The sequence below is a fragment of the Stomoxys calcitrans genome, chromosome 1 (genome assembly GCF_963082655.1).
Source record: "Stomoxys calcitrans chromosome 1, idStoCalc2.1, whole genome shotgun sequence".
Classification (NCBI taxonomy): Eukaryota; Metazoa; Arthropoda; class Insecta; order Diptera; family Muscidae; genus Stomoxys; species Stomoxys calcitrans.
This window is the reverse complement of record NC_081552.1, coordinates 187,545,358-187,567,609: the sequence shown is the minus strand read 5'-3', so window position 1 is coordinate 187,567,609 and position 22,252 is coordinate 187,545,358. Positions and strand designations below refer to the sequence as shown.

General features: G+C 39.3%; 1 protein-coding gene across 2 annotated transcripts in view; it reads left to right on the top strand.

Annotated features, from left to right (window-relative positions):
- Positions 1-22,252, top strand: part of LOC106094829 (zwei Ig domain protein zig-8) — a 354,622-nt gene that overhangs the window by 231,867 nt on the left and 100,503 nt on the right. The window lies entirely within an intron of this gene.

The following is a 22,252-nucleotide window of genomic DNA, read 5'->3' as shown; positions in this document are numbered from 1 at the left end:
GCATATCAAACATATAAATTCCAACGAAGTTTAGTTATCCCGACAAAAGAAAATAAATGGGGAAAAAAAATAAAGGCAGTATAAAGAAAAGAGAGGAAAAATACTAGGAGCTGAGTGAAAAATCCTACGATATCTGAAATATCAAGCCGTTCAATATAAAAAAAATTTTTAATTCACTCGTGCCCCACGTTGGGCGCCAAAAACTGTAGTGTGCAAGGGTCTAGTCTGAGCAAAACTCCACATAAATGTCTATAGATGAAACAAAACGGCATGGCACGCATATTTCACCGGCCTTATTGCTCGTCGGATGGGGGGGATCTTGCCAATGTTCATCGTTTAATTTTACCAACTACCAGCTTTAATGTTAATGCGTGCACGAATGATAGCAAAACCAAAACAAAAGAAAGTCAGATAGAATAGACAAATACACAAAGTATAAGGGGGTCACAACACCAGAGGATCTATTTCCGACATCATTCGATCGGCTGTGCTAAGGTGTAAGCTGCACAGCATGCCCTCCCTTCCTGTTTACCAAAAGCATCCAAAGAAATTGCTTCTTGGTTGGTAAACCCATAATATTTACCCTACCTTCCTTTACCGACCCTACAAATCAAACTCAAAGGTTTGGGCTTACTCCATATTAAACAAATTCATTAAATTTATTAAGAAAAAGTTCATTATCAAATCCGGTCGCTCACTATAGAGATGAATCACATCATACTTTAAAAACAGACAAAAAAAATATAATAAAAGAAATATTAAAGTCAAGGCTAACAACCAATTTTTTTGTATATCTAAATTGATCCTTTAATTTACTAAAATTATTTTCATAACTCTTAAAAAAACTAATCATTTAAATTAAATCTCAAAACTTAACAAGAAGGGTTAAAAAAAAACACGGCATGAAAAAAAATATTTATATAATATATCAAATAAGAATCAATAGGCGAGTTTATTTGAATTCATAGCACGGCAGAAAAAAAACTAAATCGGCTGTGAAACAAACTTCGTTTAAAAGGCTCATTATGAAAAAAATGATATGTAGCTGTGTGAGTGTATTTCCATTTGTACTTCTGTTAAAGTAAAACAGCTGTGGGTGCATTGACCCCTTTTTTCCCTTACTTCATTTTTTTCCTCTAATCACACATACATCAACACAACCCACTCGGTTGTATAAAACGAAAAACTAATTTTAAATCGCGAAGTTTTGACTAATATGCAGCCAAATTTCAATAAAAATGGTATCAAATGTAAAAACAATATTTTATAGGCATACTGGGCTAGATATGTCAATGATCAAAAGGCACAAAACGTACATTCATATAAAAAATATTGCCAAAAAAAATGTATCAAAGCTATTTCAATCGAAGCAGTGCTTTTCAGACCCAAGAACATTTTCTGAGAGTCTTGTTAACAGCGAATCAACATAGTTAACAGAGGTTCCAATAGCATGTTAACACTTTAGCATTGACATATCCACCAGCACAGAATCAGATATATATGTATATGCAGGATATTTAACTGAACAAACACAAACAGATCATCTGAAAGTTGCCAACTTGCAAAAATTCCAATTTAAAAATTATGGGGGAAGATTTAAAACATTTTTAAATTAATTTAAAAGAAAAAAATTATTTAATTTGACAAAAATTACCTGAGAGAGGTAACGGCATCTCTCTCACTCTCCGAAAAAAAATAAATCTGTTTGGCTTTGCTCAGTGGTAGTATAACAGTTTGCACTTACTTGGTTTTTGTTGGAGCTCCCACGTTGAAAGGCCTTTCGAGGGGTGAGGGGTTATTAAAACAAACCAGCAAACTCCAGCCAATTGCAAGTTTTTAACAAAATACGCGGCATACACAAGAAATCACTTTTTTCAATATAGTCTTTAACATTTGATACGATTCACTCTATCGGTTTTTTTTATATTCGCCTTTTTCTAAAACATTGGATTGCCAAACTACTTTTACCAAAAAAAACTCTCAATTAGGCATTAACTTTTTGTTTCACTTCCGATTCGGTTCTCCATCTCTGCCTTACAAATGAGCAAAAATTAAACTATATAACACTTGAGGCCAATTACATGGGCAAAAATACGGAAAAATAATTATTTTTTCAAGGTCTTTTTTTTTTAGCAAGTTACAAAACCTAAGAATTAGCACGCAAGAGTTTTTTTTTCCTTTTCGAGAGTGATTTTTCAACCAAAACGCGTTTGTTTCGATTCCCGAAAAACAAAAACTAAATGAGTTGCACCAATCCCGACGGCTCTTTTTTTTTTCATGTACTTGAAACCAAGACAAACGATCCATTTAAAACACCAGAGTCCACTGATCAAAAAAAATGAAAAGACTTTTGTTAGACTCTCTCAGGCAGCCAAATCTGCACAGCAGAAACAGAGAAATCCATATGAGCACAGGGAAAGGGGGAATCCTAGAATCAGAGAAACAAGGCCCACAGAACAATGAGTTCTCAAAAGAAATTGAGAAATTGTTTAGAAAAAATGCAACCTTACCAAATGTATTAATCCAGGAGTTAAATGATCACAGGGGACCAACACTCCAGCTTTGGGGATAAAACCCTCAGCAAAAAGAAAATGCAGGAAACCAACACTTGCAACAATTATTTACCCGCGATTTTATAAATAAACATCGATTCTGCAGGACAATAAAAAAATAAAAATTGAGGAGAACTGCCACCAACAAAAAAAAATTTAATCCCTTTTTTACTAAAGCAAGGATAACGCTTTTACACTTTTAAAGAATCTCAAGTCCTTTACGACACAAAAACTTAAACTTTTGGGTGCACACGGTTGCAAGGTTGGAGCAAAATGGATCTCAAATCAGTCTGCTACCACCTTTTGTAGCCTTGACCTAAACAATGGGGCAAATTGCTGAATTACTACCACAAATTAAAATTCTCAAAACCAAAAATGTCTTCTTTCACATACATGCCACAAATACAATAATAATCCATTTGTGAGTGTATGGGAACTCCAATGCGAAAGAAAAAGCTACAAAGAACATAGAAAAGAAGTTAACATTCACCACTATGGCTAAGGGGAAATTATAGCAACTTTTCAATATGGAGACAAAGTGCTCTAAACCTATGATTTGGTCGGACTTATATGTGTGGATGTTAACAACCAAAACCATTTTCCACCTTATCCAATAGTTGTCAAAAAAAAGAAAACCAAAAGGAAAAAAAAATTAAACAACTCATTTGAACTTTGATGTGATCAAATGATCAAAAAAAAGAAAACAAATGAAATGAAACAAACAAAAAAAAAAAATAAATAAATAAAAAATATAAATGTATAAAGAAACACTGCTGCCGGTATTCGAACTCACGCTCACCGGTTCGTAGGCCGTAACGCTTCCCCTAGGCTACCGCCTATGATGCGTCTCTGTTAGCTAAGTGATTATAACACATGATCACACTAAGCTTTGAATCATCAACAGCGGTCAATGTAAGTGAATCCAACTGTAACAGTGCTACAAGGAAGAAGAAGAAGAAAAACAGCATAGGCAAAGCTCCAAATATGTTCCAATAAGGGAACAACATGAGACAAGCAATCACAACAACAAAAATACTCTAGCATCCACATTGTATGTTAACTCGCGTTGGGGTTGGAAAAAAAACAGGAATGTCCATATCTATTATCAGGCGGGCCAATTCCAAGAAATATATTCATATTGGGTACATCGACATGCGCCACTACAGCATGTTATCTGTGTCAGTTATCAGATTTCCTTCTTTGTCTCTGCAGGAGGATGTGCCTGCAACAAATCCATCAGTTTGATGTTTAATTCTTTGGTAGAATTCCCGAACTTCATTCTGACTCCTGTACATCTCAATTCGCTCACACTCACGTCTTTCTAATTCCATTTTCTTTCTGCGAAATAGACGTTTCTCCTCTCTCCTTTTCTCCCGATAACATTCCTTCATCTGACGCGTTGCTACTGATTGCAGGGTTGCTCTATATGCGGCATTCTTGGCTTCAGTAGCATCTCGACACTCTTGATCGTACCATGGGTTTCATGGAGGAGGCTTCCGGTACCCAAGTACGGATTTCGCGGCTATTACCTTGGAGTGGGCAATAGTATGCCACTGCGCCATTATATCAACGGGACAAGGAGTGCTTTCATCAAGAAGTTGGTTCACTTTGCTGCAATGAGGTATTGATCCGAATCTATATTCGCTCCACAGATCGATAGTTCACCTCCACCTCGATAGTTCTGGAATTTGTTCTAGATCGATCAAGATTTGCATATAACTGTCATATAGACCTATATCTCGATTTAAAGTCTTGGCCCAAAAAAATGCACATTTATAATCCTATTTAACTGAAATTTAACACAGTGACTTATGTTAGGCTTTTCGACATCCATGTTGTATATGGGTCAGATCGGTTTATTTGTAGATATAGCTACTAAAAAGACCAATATTTTTTTATACACAATTGAGCCGTTAAAAGCTTTATTTATTACCCAATTTCGCTGAAATTGAAAACAGCGTGTAGGTTAAGACCTCCCAACGTTCGACCTAAATATGGTTCTGATCGGACTATATTTAGAAATATACTGAATCCCATAAAAGCTTTATTATACCCTCCACCATAAGATGGGGGGTATACTAATTTCGTCATTCTGTTTGTAACTACTCGAAATATTCGTCTGAGACCCCATAAAGTATATATATTCTTGATCGTCGTGACATTTTATGTCGATCTAGCCATGTCCGTCCGTCTGTCCGTCCGTCCGTCCGTCCGTCCGTCTGTCTGTCGAAAGCACGCTATCTTCCGAAGGAGTAAAGCTAGCCTCTTGAAATTTTGCACAAATACTTCTTATTAGTGTAGGTCGGTTGGTATTGTAAATGGGCCATATCGGTCCATGTTTTGATATAGCTGCCATATAAACCGATCTTGGGTCTTGACTTCTTGAGCCTCTAGTGTGCGCAATTCTTATCAGATTGGAATGAAATTTTGCACGACGTGTTTTCATATGATTTCCAATAACTGCGCCAAGTGTGGTTCAAATCGGTTCATAACCTGATATAGCTGCCATATAAACCGATCTTGGGTCTTGAGTTCTTGAGCCTCTAGAGTGCGTAATTCTTATCCGATTGGGATGAAATTTTGCACGAAGTGTTCTGTTATTATATGCAACAACTGTGCTGAGTATGGTTCAAATCGGTTCATAACTTAATATAGCTGCCATATAAACCGATCTTGGGTCTTGAGTTCTTGAGGCTCTAGAGTGCTCAATTCTTATCCGATTGGGATGAAATTTTGCGCGAAGTGTTTTGTTATGATATCCAACAACTGTACCAAGTATGGATCAAATCGGTTCATAACCTGATATAGCTGCCATATAAACCGATCTGGGGTCTTGACTTCTTGAGCCTCTAGAGTGCGCAATTCTTATCCGATTGGGATAAAATTTTGCACGACGTGTTTTGTTATGATATGCAACAACTGTGCCAAGTATGGTTCAAATCGGTTCATAACCTGATATAGCTGCCATATAAACCGATCTGGGGTCTTGACTTCTTGAGCCTCTAGAGTGCGCAATTCTTAACCGATTGGAATGAAATTTTGCACGACGTGTTTTGTTATGATATCCAACAACTGTGCCAAGTATGGTTTAAATCGGTCCATAACCTGATATAGCTGCCATATAAACCGATCTTGGGTCTAGACTTCTTGAGCCCCTAGAGGGCGCAATTCTCATCCGATTTGACTGAAATTTTGCACGACGTGTTTTGTTATGATATGCAACAACTGTGCCAAGTATGGTTCAAATCGGTACATAACCTGGTATAGCTGTCATATAAACCGATCTTGAGTCTTGACTTCTTGAGCCTCTAGAGTGCGCAATTCCTATCCGATTAGAATGAAATTTTGCACCACGAGTTTTGTTATGATATAGCTGCCATATAAACCGATCTTGGGTCTTGACTTCTTGAGCCTCTAGAGAGCGCAATTCTTATCCGATTGAAAGGAAATTTTGCACAAATACTTTTTATTAGTGTAGGTCGGTTGGTATTGTAATTGGGCCATATCGGTCCATGGCCCATATAAACCGATCTGGGATCTTCACTTCTTGAGCCTCTAGGGGTCGCAATTATTATCCGATTTGCCTGAAATTTTTTACGACGGATTCTCTCATGACCATCAATATATATGTTTATTATGGTCTGAATCGGTCTATAGGCCGATACAGCTCCCATATAAATCGATCTCTCTATTTTACTTCATGAGCCCCCAAAGGGCGCAATTCTTATTCGAATTGGCTGACATTTTACACAGGTCTCCAACTTATAATTTAATTGTGGTCCAAACCGGACCATATCTTGATATCGCTCTAATAGAAGAGCAAATCTTTTCTTATATCTTTTTTTTTTGCCCAAGAAGAGATGCCGGGAAAAGAACTCGACAAATGCGATCCATGGTGGAGGGTATATAAGATTCGGCCCGGCCGAACTTAGCACGCTTTTACTTGTTTATGAGCTGATTTCGCTGAAATTTGAAAAAGTGGTTTTTTCTGCGCCTCACAATATCCGACCTTAATATGGTTCGGATCAGTTTATAATTGGATGTATCTGCCAAAAAGACTTATATTTTGTTCTACAAAATCGGATAGTGACATATATATTAGACCGCTCTATGTCCGTGCCGCATTTGGGTGCATAAGTTATCCAATTTTCACCGGATTGTGACGAAAGGGGATTTCCATAAATAACCGAGGTGGTGGGTATTCTGTATGGCCGAACTAAATGTGCTTTTTAATTGTTTTATAATGTTTTAACTTAAGTTTGGTTGGAGCTGAACTTATGGTACACATCCCAATGTCAATATGTTTTCAATTAATTTTGCAGGTGTCAACGTACGTCTGCCATCCAAAAATTCATTATCCTACTATAGTGACGGAATTGATGAGCTTTGCTGAAAGTGATGTGTAATTTGCAATTAGAGAGCTTTGTACATTAATCGCATTATTTAGCATACCCATTGATTCTGGCTAGAACTTCATTGGGGCAAGTCCAAGGGCACACAGCGAATAGCGAAAGTGAAGTAAGCAGACATCAGTTGCATCAACATACAAATATATTAAAGAAATAATGCAATTTCACATACGAGTATGTTGAGTGACGAGTTACTATTCGTATTCTCTTCGAGGATTATACATTCTAAACTACACCACTTCCGTGGTAAAGGGTATTATAGCTTAGGGCTTTTTTGTAACACTCATAAGCAAGAGAGATAGACCCATCGATAAGTGTGGGAATTGACGCGGAATCACTTTCTAAACCTATTCGATGTCCGTCTTTCTGACTATGGTAATTTGTGTGCACTGTACAGACCTCAGATTTTCGTCCAATCATATTCAAATTTGGAACAGACATTTTTATATCCACCACCGTACGATAGGGGGTATATTAATTTAGTCATTCCGTTTGCAACGCATCGAAATATCAATTTCCGACCCAACAAAGTATATATATCTCGGATCGTAATAAAATTCTAACACGATTTAACGATGTCCGTGTGTCTGTCCGTCCGCCAGTTGTATTCACTCTACAGCCTGAAATTTGGCACATATATGTGTCAATGATGCTGGTTAAGTTCTTGAACAGGCCAAATCGCGCCATATTTGGATATAGCTGCTATATAGACCGATTTTCCGATAAAGGGTCCAATGCCCATAAATGATTTATTTTTCATCCGATTTCGATGAAATGGTGAGTAGTTTTAGGACTCCTGACATCTGATCCAAATATGGTTCCTATCGGACTATATTTGTATATAGATGCCATATACACCGATTGGCCGATAAAGGGTCTGAGGCCCACAAAAACTTTATTACCAAATTTCGCTGAAATTTGAAGCAGAGGGTTATCCTAAGCCTCCTGATATCTGACCTAAATATGAATCAAATCGGACTATATTTAGGTATAGCTGCAATATAGACCAATCCCCAGCTTTATTATACCCACCAACGAAGGATGGGGGTATATTCATTTTGTCAGTCCGTTTGCAACACATCGAAATATCTATTTCCGACCCTATCTTATATATAACAAGTAAAAGCGTGCTAAGTTCGGCCGGGCCGAATCCTTTATACCCTCCACCGTGGATCGCATTTGTCGAGTTCTTTTCAAGGCATCTCTTCTTAGGCAAAAAAGGATATAAGAAAAGAGTTGCTCTACTATTAAAACGATATCAAGATATGGTCCGGTTCGGACCACAATTAAATTATATGATGGAGACCTGTGTAAAATTTCAGCCAATTCGTATAAGAATTGCGCCCATTGGGGCTCACGAAGTAAAATAGAGAGAACGATATATATGGGATCTGTATCGGGCTATAGACCGATTCAGACCATAATAAACACGTTTGTTGATGGTCATGAGAGGATCCGTCGTACAAAATTTCAGGCATATCGGATAATAATTGCGACCTCTAAGGGTCAAGAAGTCAAGATCCCAGATCGGTTTATATGACAGCCATATCAGGTTATGAACCGACTTGTACTTTATTTGACACAGTTGTTGAAAGTAAAAATAAAATACGTCATGCAAAATTTCAGCCAAATCGGATAGGAATTGCGCCCTCTAAAAGCTCAAGAAGTCAAGACCCAAGATCGGTTTATATGGCAGCTATGTCAGGTTATGAACCGATTTATCAGGTTATGGACCGATTTCAACCATACTTGGCACAGTTGTTGGATATCATAACAAAATACGTCGTGCAAAATTTCATTCAAATCGGATAAGAATTGTGCCCTCTAGAGGCTCAAGAAGTCAAGACCCAAGATCGGTTTATATGGCAGCTATGTCAGGTTATGAACCGATTTGAACCATACTTGGCACAGTTGTTGGGTATCATAACAAAACACGTCGTGCAAAATTTCATTCTGATCGGATAAGAATTGCGCACGCTAGAGGCTCAAGAAGTCAAGACCCAAGATCGGTTTATATGGCAGCTATATCAGGTTATGGACCGATTTGAACTATACTTGGCGCAGTTGTTGGATATCATAACAAAATACGTCTTGCAAAATTTCATTCCAATCGGATAAGAATTGCGCACTCTAGAGGCTCAAGAAGTCAAGACCCAAGATCGGTTTATATGGCAACTATATCAGGTTATGAACCGATTTGAACCATGCTTGGCACAATTGGTGGATATAATAACAAAACACGTCGTGCAAAATTTCATTCTGATCGGATAAGAATTGCGCACTCTAGAGGCTCAAGAAGTCAAGACCCAAGATCGGTTTATATGGCAGCTATATCAGGTTATGAACCGATTTGAACTATACTTGGCGCAGTTGTTGGATATCATAACAAAACACATCGTGCAAAATTTCATTCTGATCGGATAAGAATTGCGCACTCTAGAGGATCAAGAAGTCAAGACCCAAGATCGGTTTATATGGCAGCTATATCAAAACATGGACCGATATGGCCCATTTACAATACCAACCGACCTACACTAATAAGAAGTATTTGTGCAAAATTTCAAGCGGCTAGCTTTACTCCTTCGGAAGTTAGCGTGCTTTCGACAGACAGACGGACGGACGGACGGACAGACGGACGGACATGGCTAGATCGACATAAAATGTCACGACGATCAAGAATATATATACTTTATGGGGTCTCAGACGAATATTTCGAGTAGTTACAAACAGAATGACGAAATTAGTATACCCCCCATCTTATGGTGGAGGGTATAAAAATAAGTTTGTGTTTGTTTGTAGGTTTGTTTGTATGTTTGTGTGTTCCTTATAGACTCAGAAACGGCTGAACCGATTTTCTTGAAATATTCACAGATGGTGCATTATGATCCCGTGGTGAAAATAGGGTACTAATTTTTTTGATATCTGAATGGGGGGGGGGGGGGGGGGTCGGACCCTCTCCCTTAACCTAATTTTCAGAAACGCCAGATCTCGGAAATGGGTGGTGCGATTTAAGCAAAATTTTATGTGCTCTCATATAGTACCCAAAAAACAAAAATTTGGTATCCAAATTTCGGATGGGTTACCTAGGGGGGCCGCCCCACCCTAAAACCTACCAAACATATATTTGGACCAATCATGACAATATGGGACTCAAATGAAAGGTATTTAGAATAAGAAACCGTATCTGATATCCAATAGTCGAACCAAGTGCTAGGGGGACCACCCCAACCCCCAAAACACCCCTAAATCGGACATATTTACCGACCATGGCAATATGGGACTCAAATGAAAGGTATTTGCGAGTAGAATACGCATCTGATATCCAAATATGGGACCACGTTTCTGGGGGTCCAACCTTTCCTCAAAACACCCCCCTAATAGGACTTATTTACTGACCATGGGAATATGGGGCTTAAATAAAAGGTATTTGAGTGTAGAATTAGAATCTGATATCCAAATATGAGACCAAGTGTTTGGGGGGCCGCCTCTCCCCAAAAACCTCCTCCAAATGAGACACATTTACGACCATAGCCACATGGAACTCAAATAAAAGGTCTTTGGGAGTAAAGCACAAATCTGATTAAATATTCGGGAAAAGTGTCTATGGGGCCACCCCACCCCCACCCCATCCCGAGTAGTATGTATTGGCTAACTATTGCAATATGAGGTTCAAATAAAAGGGTTTTTAGAGTGGAACACGAATACGATGTATATTTTCAAGGCCAACCCACTGAGTGGCCGCCCATCCCCCAAAACAGCCCTAAATCGGCCACATTTACCGACCATATCAATATGAAGATTAAATGAAAGGTATTGAGGGGTAGAACAAAAATTGATACCCACTTTCAGGACCATTTTTCTGGGGGTCAACCCCTTTCCCAAAATACCAGATAAGCAGCAGTTTTTTAGTGACCATCGCAAAATGGGGCTCAAATAAAGGTATTTGGGAGTAGAATACGAATTTGATATCCAAATTTAGGACCATGTATTTAGGGCATCACCCCTTCCCCAAAACACCCCGCAAAGGGTAGAAATTGTTCGACCATGCCAATATATGGTATTTGAGATTAGAAAACTAATTTGATAACCTATTTTGGGACGCCTCATCCTATAAACTCCCCTAAACTAATGACAATATGGGGTTTAAATAAATGGTTTTTCAGGGCCAAGTGCCTGGGCCTCACCCCCTAAAACACCCATAAATCAGATATCATGAGAGTAGCGGGCTGAAATAAAGTATTTTAAGAATGGAGTACACCTTACATCCAAACTTAAATTCGTAGGCTAATAAAGATCATATGGGATTCCGACAAAGGCTAAACAATTAGTCAAGCGATGTACTATTTTCGTAGAATGGTATTTCACTAAAAGCTCTGTAATTGTCGAAAAAAAATATTCCAACGAAACTTTTGTTCCATATAAAGTAAAAGAGTCGCAGCGGAGCGGGCCCGTATCAGCTAGTAAAGTATATATAATCTTGATCAGCGTAAAAATCTAAGAAGATCTAAATATGTCCGTCCGTCTGTCCGTCTGTCCGTCTGTCTGTTGAAATCACGCTACAGTCTTCAAAAATACCCACCACCACCGAGGTGGTGGGTATATATGAAAACCCCCTTTCGTCACAATGAGGTGAAAATTTGTTAACTTATGCACCCAAATTCGACACGGATATTTAGTGGTCTAATAAATATTGGTCACTGTTGAATTATGTACTTTATAGGGTCGGAAATGGATATTTCGATGTGTTGCAAACGGAATGACAAAATGAATATACCCCCATCCGTCGGTGGTGGGTATAAAAAAAGAATCGGTGCAAAATTTCAGCTCAATATCTCTATTTTTGAGGACTGTAGCGTTATTTCAACAGACAGACGGACTGACATGTCTAGACATGTCTAGGTCTTAGATTTTTACGCTGATCAAGAATATATATACTTCATAGGGTCGGAAATGGATATTTAAATAGATGTGTTGCAAACGGAATGACAAAATGAATATACCCCCATCCTTCGGTGGTGGGTATAAAAAGATACATAGCCTATTGAAACTAGACGAAATCGGGTCAGAGTTAAATAAAGTTCCCATAAATACAGTGGTGAAAAAAAAGGATAGGGACAATAGTTATTAAGAACAAGTAAAAGTGTGTCAAGTTCAGCCGGGCCGAATCTTATATACCCTCCACCATGAATCGCATTTGTCAAGTTCTTTGCCCGGTATCTTTTTATAGATAAACAAAAGATAATGCTATGGGAGCCATGTCAGATTATAAACCTATTTGGGCTATAATTGGCTTAGTTATTAAAGACATCAGTCGATCTCATGTCTTTAAGTGATCTCATGTCACTTAAGAAGTGAAATGATCGGTTTGCATGAGAGTTATATCAGGTTATAAACCGATTCAGACTATATTCAGAAGAAGTCACTATGTAAAATTTCTAAATCAGATAAGAATTACGCCCTCTAGAAGCTCAAGAAATAAAATCGGGAGATCGGTTTATATGGCAGCTATATTAGCTTATGGTCCGATTCAGGCCATACATGGCACGTTTATTAGAAGTCAAAGAAACAGTGACTGTGCCAAATTTTAGAAAATTGGCTAAGAATTGCGTCCTCCAGAGTCTCAAGAAGTCAAATCGGGAGGACGGTTTATATGGGAGGTGTATTTGTTATAGACCGATTTGAACCGTACTTGGCGCAGTTGTTGGAAGTCATAACAGAACACTGTGTGCAAAATTTTGGCCAAATCGCACAAAAATGTTGGCTTCAGTCAGTTCGGGGGATCGGTTTATATGAGGGCTATATCCTAATCTGAATCAATATGGTCCATTTGCAATCCCCAACGACCTTCATTAATAGTTTGGCCGGACCGAATATTATATATCCCCCAACATGGATCGCATTTGTCAAGTTCTTTGAATGACTTTTTCAATATATATATATATATATATATATATATATATATATATATATATATATATATATAGGTCCAATTATTGACCGATATTCCGATATTGACTTGTCACAGTTGTTAGAAGTAATTAAAAACTACTACCGACAAATTTTCAGGCAAATCGAGTAAAAATTGCGCCCTCCAGTGGCTCCTTCGAATGTTAGTGTGCTTTCGACAGATAGATGGACGGACGGATGGACAAACAGACGGAAATGGCTAGATCGACTTAAAATGTCATGACAATCAAGATTATATAATTAATTTATGGGATCTTAGACGGTTACTTCGAGGTGTTAGAAACAGAATGAAATTAATATACCCCCATCCTATAATGGAGGGTATAACAACAAGTAAAATCGTGCTATGTTTGGCCGGCCGAATCTTGGGTACCCACCACCATAGATTCCGTTGAAAATGTACCCTTATTAACTGAGTTTTTATGTGAATTATTTTGGTTTCAAGAAGCCATATCGAAATATCGGTACTTAGGTCCTATATCACCATATTGACCGATTCGGATAAAACTTGGCATGGATGTTGGAATTCAATAGGTTAGGTTTTGGCCAAATTTCAGCAAAATTTGATGAAAATTTAGGCTTTAAGGCTGTAGAAATCAAATCCAGCGATAGGTTTAAAGGAGGGCCATTTCTGTTTATAGAACTTTTCAAATCACACTTGACGTGGATGTTGGAAGTCATAACTCAGGTCTTGGTGCCAAATTTCAGCCAAATCGGATGATAGGCTTCTAGAGGCTCAAGAAGTCAAATCGGCGGATCGGTTTATGTGGGGGCTATACCCAAATCTGAACCGATATGGCCCATACGTAATCACCAACGAATTAATAAGAAGTATATGTTCAACCGGCTGGCTTTACGCGTTCAACCGCTATCGTGATTTCGACAGACGGACATGGCTAGATCGACTCACAATGTCGAGACGATCCAGAATGTATATACTTTATGGTTTCGCTGATCAATATTTAGAGGTGTTACAAAAGGAATAACTGGATTTGTATACCCCCACCCAATGGTGGTGGGTATGAAAAACTTAAAGAAGCCATAAACCCCCAAAAGTTTTCAGTAAAGTAAACGTCCCATGATTTCGATAGGCTTTCTATACTCATTACATAAAGCTTTTGGAACTAAAATTCCGATAGTCGAGAAGAGTGCTGTGATTCGTCAACTACAAGAACTGTCACGTAAGTGACGCGTTTTATTCGCAAAGATACCACTGTAATCCGCAATACCCATTTTGTTAATAATCCAATCCTAATCCAGATACAGAAAAACAACCATAGATCATCAATGAGTCGCCACTATGTCTCACGACCTTCTAGGGGTGCTTAAGATTGTATTCGTTGTTTTCTTATTGCTTATTTGTAATCCCTTCTTCTACACAACATTTTTTTTTTAAAGATGAGATTCTCCAATGTCATATACCAAAAACATCTGTCTCTATCAAAAGTTGCGCAATTGTTCATTGATCTATAAAATTCGACATAATTGAATTGACTGGTGATAGCAGTTGCAGTGCTCATGGTCTCTTGAACTGCATTTGAAGCTACAATATTTATTTAGCTGTCCAATACAGTCTTTCATGGCTCCTATGATAGCATCTTATCTGTGTAGCATAATAGGCAAAGGAGAAGTATTGAAACAAAAGCATTCATTGATTGGAAGATTTTCGCTGAATGCATTCATCCACGCACGCACACCCACACGATACAAGCGGCAGCGAAAACAACACTCAACCAAATTCGCTAAGTTCACCAAAAATACCAATGTTGTCGTATATCGTAAACATTCCATTCAGAAACGAAGGCATACGCTAAAAAAAAACAATGTCTCCATTACAAGAGTAGCTTTTACAAGGATATACCCATCGACGCTCTGGAGTGTCATTCTGTGCGAACTTTTGATCATCTTCCATTTCTTGTCTACAGTAATTGGTGCATTGTTTTACTCCAACTTGTATTAGCATTTGCTTTTCTTCGCTTTCTTTTGTAAGGACTTCGCAGTTGGTTATTTTGGTGCTAAAACAGTTGTCCTTATTGTCGCAATATTCCGCAAAGCACTGTAGGATGGTATTATAAAAATAATGAAAAACAATTAAATAGGCATTAAGTTCGGCCAAGCCGAACTTTGGATACCCACCACCTCGAGTATATATGTAAACCACCTTTCGTCGTAATTTGGTGAAAAATGTATAATTTAGACCCCCATTGCAGCTTTATCGAAATATGGTTCAATTTGGACCAAATTTGGCATGAACATTGAGAGGTCTAATAAGTACAAGACATTGTTTAATTTTGTAGAACAAAATATTGATCTTTTTGGTAGCCATATCCAAATATAGACCGACCTGAACCATATAAGACACAGATGCCAAAAAGCCTAACATACGTCACTATGCCAAATTTCAGCGAAATAGTATTATAAATGTGCCTTTCATTTGGCCAAGACCTTAAATCGCCAGATCGGTCTATATGGCAGCTATATCCAAATCTGGATAGATCTAGGCCAAATTTGAAGAGGGCTGTCGAAGGACCAAACACAGCTCACTGCCCAAAATGTCGGCAAAATCGGACAATAAATGCGCCTTTTATAGGCCATAAAGCTTAAATCAAGAGATCGGTCTATATGGCAGCTATATCCAAATCTGGACCGATCTGAGCCAAATTGCAAAAAGTTTTCTTAGGGCCTAACAGAACTCACTGTCCCAAATTTCAGCAAAATCGGATAATAAATGCGTTTTTTATGGACCCAAAACCTAAAACCGAGAGATCGGTCTATATGGCAGCTATTTCCAAATCTGGACCGATCCGAGCCAAATTGACGAAGGATGTCGAAGGGCCTAACACAACTCACTGTCCCAAATGTCAGCAAAATCGGAAAATAAATGTGGCTTTTATGCGCCTAAGGCCCTAAATCGGAGGATCGATCTATATTTCAGCTATATCCTAATCTGGACCGATCTGAGCCAAATTGACGAAGGATGTCAAGTGGCCTAGCCCACTGTCCCAAATTTCTGCAAAATCGGATATTAAATGTGGCTTTTATGGACCTAAGACCCTCCATCGGCGGATCGGTCTATATGGCAGCTATATCCAAATCTGGATAGATCTAGGCCAAATTTGAAGAGGGCTGTCGAAGGACCAAACACAGCTCACTGCCCAAAATGTCGGCAAAATCGGAAAATAAGTGTGGCTTTTATGGGCCTAAGGCCCTTAATGGGAGGATCGATCTACATTTCAGCTATATCCAAATCTGGACCGATCTGAGCCAAATTGACGAAGGATGTCGAGTGGCCTTACCCACTGTCCCAAATTTCAGCAAAATCGGATACTAAATGTGGCTTTTATGGACCTAAGACCCTCAATCAGCGGATCGGTCTATATGGGGGCTATATCAAGATATAGCCCGATATAGCCCATCTTTGAACTTAACCTGCTTATGGACAAAAAAGAACCTGTGCGAAATTTCAGCTGAATATCTCTATTTTTAGAGACTGTAGCGTGATTTCAACAGACAGACGGACAGTCGTACGGACAGACGGACGGACATGGCTAGATGGTCTTATATTTTTATGCTTATATACTTCATAGGGTCGGAAATTGATATTTCAATATGTTGAAAACGGAATGACAAAATGAATGTACCCCCAAAATGAATATATCCTTCGGTGGTGGGTATAACAAGTAAAAACGTGTAAAGGCCGTGCTGAACTTTGAATACCGGCACCATGGAGTTATGTGTTACGTTAGGTTCGGTTGGATTGGGTTAGTTTGAAAAGAGGATGCGAATATAAATCCGCCCCATACCACTATGGACATACACCTAAGCGAGTAATTATCTTGTTTTGTGCTATAAAAACTAAAATTTAACCTCGAAGAAGAATATCAAAGTCAGGAATTCCGTGCTGATTGAAAAAATCCCTAATTGTTTTCGATATCACTCCCCTTTGTAGGTTTATCTCTGGTATTGTGTCCTCACCTAAGTGCCGGTGTCTGTTAGCCGCGTAAACCGGGCAATGACATAGGAAATGCTCCTACGTCTCATCATCTTCTCCGCATACCATACACATGTTATCACTGCCACACCGATTTTGCATAAGTGAGCTCGTAGTCCTATGTGTACTGTTGCAAATTGCAAATTGTGCCCATGAACATTCCACTAAGGAACAGGGGCAAACTTCTCACATATCAATGAGTGCAGTCCGATTCAAGTTCAAGCTCAATGACAAGGGGCCTCCATTTTATAGCCGAGTACGATCGGCGTGCCGCAGTGCGACACCTCTTTGGAGAGAAGTTTTACATGACAAAGTACCTCACAAATGTTGCCAGCATTAGGAGGGGAAAACCACCGCTGAACATTTTTTTGATGGTCTCGCCAGGATAGCGAAATCTTTACTGACCTCATGTTTGCTTCCTTTCAGGAATAGCCTCGACTTCTCACAATCCGTATCTTCCCATAGGATTTTCGTCGTCCTGTCGACCGTTTCGATGTACCACAGTGTTACTACGCATTCGTAGCCCACGAACTAAACTCGGACTCCGTCCACCCGAAGGGCTTCGAGTTAACCAAGTTTATTGGCGGCAGTTCTCCGGCCTCGTCTGCTTTTTCATTCCCCCTTACTCCGCCATGGATCGGCACCCAAACGATGCGGATCGTGCCATCCTCAGAGATGGATTTAATCTGCTTCTTTCACTCCTGTTCGAGACCTCACTCTCCTTGTTATTGTTATTGCCCTTATGGCCAACTTACTGTCCGTAAAGATGTTCACACTCAACGTTCTCGCACCACAAAACCTCACGCATTCCGTGATCGACCGGTTCTCCGCCTGCCGGACCGTATTATGGTCAGGCAGTCTAAAACAGATCTCAGTCCTGGGTTCTCAATGTAGACCTCCAGGCCACTCTGTCCTTTAGCTTTAATCCATCCGTGAATCATGATCTTCCAGCTGGCAATATTAGAGTTCCATTTGCCCAAGACCGTGCCATTGGCAGCAGTGCCTCGCACTCGTCCTCAAGTGTCGTCTCAGGTATCCGATCACAAGCCTCTTCCCTTCCTTCGTCGCCTCGACGGCGATGGTATGAGCTGCTCCCATCATGAATCCATTCTCTCATCGCCTTAAGTCTCATAGCCGCAGTGGTTGCCTCACACTTAATATATTGGGTTGCCCAAGAAGTAGTTGCGGATTTTTCATATAGTCGGCGTTGACAATTTTTTTCACAGCTTGTGACTCTGTAATTGCATTCTTTCTTCTGTCAGTTATCAGCTGTTACTTTTAGCTTGCTTTAGAAAAAAAAGTTAAAAAAAGTATATTTGATTAAAGTTCATTCTAAGTTTTATTAAAAATGCATTTACTTTCTTTAAAAAAATCCGCAATTACTTTTTGGGCAACCCATTATATATCAATGGGTCGGATATCTATTATAGTTCCCAGTGCCCTAGCCAAGACAACATGTTCAGTAAGTAAGTAAGTATAGGTCTAATCACGCTCCTGTAGAGCCAGTGTATTATCCTCGGACTCAGGCCCCATTTCGAGCCTACGGTCCGTCTGCATAGTGCCCAACATCAGTGAGCCTTCTCAATACGCTTCTGAATGTGACACTTCCAGTTAAGTTTCATATCCAAGATCACTCCTAAGAATTTGACCTTGTCAGATATCGAAATCGGTTTGTTGAGGAAACGTGGTGCGTCAAATTGGCCTAGCTTTGTCTTCCTCGTGAAAAAGCACATTTCGGTCTTCCAGAGTTAACATGGAGACCCCTAGGTCTGGGCCAGTCATATGCCATATGAAGGACTCATTCGGCCCTTCTGCATAGCTGGTTGAGATCCTTACCCCTTAGAAGTACTACGACATCGTCTGCACAGCAGACGGTTTCAAATCCCTTCTCAGTCAGCATCTGTAATAGGTGGTCAACCATAAGATTGCGATAGAATGCCCCCCTATGGCGTGGCCTAGAAAAGACGTAAGGCTTATAGGTCTGTAGGCCTTTGGTGGCGCATAATTTGCCTTGCCGGGCTTGGGTTTAAATACCACCCTTGCCTCCTGCCAGGCTTTCGGAGTATATGCAAGTACTGGGCACGCTGCGAAAAAACAGGCCAGATGGGACGCCAGAAGTCCGCCTACTTCTGTATTAATGTCGGAGGAGTCACATTTTGCCGCTCTGGCAATCTTATTGTATGCTTTGAGCAGGATGTAATGCAATTCCCAATATATTTCCACTTTTTGATGAAGTGCTGTGTTATAAAGTCTGCGGACCTCTTTTCCAATCTTGGGAATCGCACCAGTCATCCAGGGTTTTTCTTGGGCTGATTTCTTTTCCCGAAGAGGACAACTATCTTTGAAAGACTTCTCTAGTGCAGTGGTAATCCTCTTGACATTCTCGTCAATGTCTTCTATGCTTGGACAATCTAAATTATCTGCTGAGTAGTCTTCCGAATTTTGGCCAGTTGGTTCTTTACTTATTACGAAAGTTTATCGGCTTCGGCGCTGGCCGTGCTATTCAAAACCTAATGTAGCTATGGTCACAAAATAAGTGTTCCATGGACACCCTTCAATCCTGAACCTCATCGAATAGATTTTCCGAACATATTGTCTATCTAAAACCTCCTTCCTAATCCTGTTAACAAAGGTAGCGGTGTTACCAGGGATAAGTGTTATTAGGTCGCTAGTTTTCAAGAACTATTCCAGGGCTAGGCCCCGCTTATTAATATTGGTATTGGCATCGCACCCTATTAGTACCTCATCGGAGCCATATAACAGCAAGGATAGTATGTGTGTCTTGTGTAATGTAATTTTTGTCTGTGGAGAGGTGCATTTGCTCTTCATCTGCTTTCTAATCCAAAACAGCATCTGTTAGCCAATATTAACATTCGTTTTATTTTAAAACTGGTATCGTTTATTACGTTTACGGCTGTGCCAAGGTAGATAAAGTTTCGGACTATCTCAAAGTTGTCGTTTCCAAATTTACCCATTGTCTTTATCTGATTGGGTTTACAATGCTCTGTGGAAGTTGATATCATCCACATTGTCTTATCTCCGTTTACTGCCAAATCCACTTTCTTTGATTCTCTTTCGATACTTACAAAGGCTGCAAATGCTTCTTCTCATAATATCGATGTCGTTGGCATAGGCAATTAGCATCTTTTCTTTTGTAAGTAGTGTGACATGCCTATTCACACCTGCATCTCGTATAATCTTCTCCAGCAGGATATTAAAAAGATCACACGATAAGCTGTCTCCCTGTTTGAAATCAGTTCAAAGAGGTTCTTTCCTATTTTAACTGAGGAACTCGTATCAGCAAGCGTCATCCATCAGAGTCATCTTAATTTTGCAGAGATACCAAACACAGACTTGGCTTGAAATGGCTTTGAACCTATAGGACTCTCGAAAGCGGCTTTGTATTCAACAAAGAGATGGTAGGTGCTGATTTGTCCTTCTCGGGTCTTTCTAGGATTTGGTGCAATATAAATATCTATGGTGCATTTACCAGATCTAAAGCCGCATTGTCGCCGCTATTATCTAATTGACTTTGGGTTTTAATCTTTCACACAGTACACTCGAGAGTATTTTGTATGCGATGGGGAGGAGACTTATTCCTCTGTAGTTTGCACATTCCGTTTTGTCTACGAGATATAGTATGCTGAGGGTTCAAATTTTAGCGTATTTGTTCTTCTAGCCAGATTGTGCATTAGCCTTATCAGCGTGTCTCCGGTGTTAAATAGTTCAGCGAGTAACCCGTCGTCTCCTGCGGCCTTGGTGTTCATTCTCTGACTTGGAGATTAACATTCTATGGCATCATCGAGGATTGATTCTGCGGTATCCTCTTCACCGAAAACGTCTCACATATGCTTATTACACAATCATAACATTCGATATTTTCCATTGTTTTAATAAAAAATATCGATTGTATCGATTCTATTGTTAATTTCCCATCACTTATATTTACAACGAAAATGAGAAGTAACAAGTAAGAGCGTGCTATGTTCGGCCGGGCCGAATCTTATATATCCTCCACCATGGATCGCATTTGTCGAGTTCTATGCCCGGTATCTCTTTTTAGGCAAACAAAGAATATTGAATAAGAACTGTTATGCTATTGGAGCTATAACAAATTATGGTCCAATTCGGACCATAAATGAATTGAATGCGGAACATTGTAGAAGTCATTGTGTAATATATCAGTTCATTCGGATAAAAATTGCGCCTTGTAGGGGCTTAAGAAGCAAAATCGGGAGATTGGTTTATATGGGAGCTGTATCAAGCGGTTGATCAATTCGGACCATATTAGACACGTATGTTGAGGGTCCAGAGAGAAGCCCTTGTAAAAAAATTTCTTCCAAATCGTATGGGAATTGCGCCCTCTAGAGGCTCAAGAAGTCAATATCCCAGGTCGGTTTATATGGCAGCAATATCAGGTTAGCACAGTTGTTGGAAGTCATAACAAAACACTTCATGTAAAATTGCATCCAAATCGGATGAGAATTGCGCACTCCATTGGCTCAAGAAATCAAGATCTAAGATCGGTTTATATGACAGCTATACCAGATTATGAACCGATTTGAATCATACTTAACACAGTTGTTGGAAGTCATAGCAAAATACCTCATGCAAAATTTCATCCAAATCGGATGAGAATTGCGTGCTCTTTTGGCTTAAGAAGTCAAGATCTAAGATCGGATTTTATGACAGCTATACCATATTATGAACCGATTTGAATCATACTTAACACAGTTGTTGGAAGTGAAACCTAAACACCACATGTAAAAGTTCAGTCAAATCGGATAAGAATTGCGCCCCCTAGAGGATCAAGAAGTCAAAACCCAAGATCGGTTCGGTTTATATGACACTATATCAAAACATGGACCGATTTACCCCATTTACAATCCCAACTGACCTACACTTATAAAAAGTATTTGTGCAAAATTGCTAGCGGCTAGCTTAACTCCTTCGAAAGTAAGCGTGCTTTCGACAAACGGACGGACGGACAGACAGACGGAGGGACAGACGGACGGACAGACGGACGGACAGACGGACGGACATGGCTAGATCAACTTAAAATGACATCACGATCAAGAATATATATATTGGGTTGCTCAAAAAATAATTGCGGATTTTTTAAAAGAAAGTAAATGCATTTTTAATAAAACTTAGAATGAATTTTAACAAATATATAATTGTCATTTTGTTCGATAACCTTTTGCCATCTTCCTGGCAAATTTTTTATTCCACGCTCATAGAACTTCAGGCCTTTATCTGCAAAAAACTGAACCAAGTGCGATTTTATAGCCTCATCATTGCCGAAAGTTTTACCATTAAAGGAGTTCTGCAAA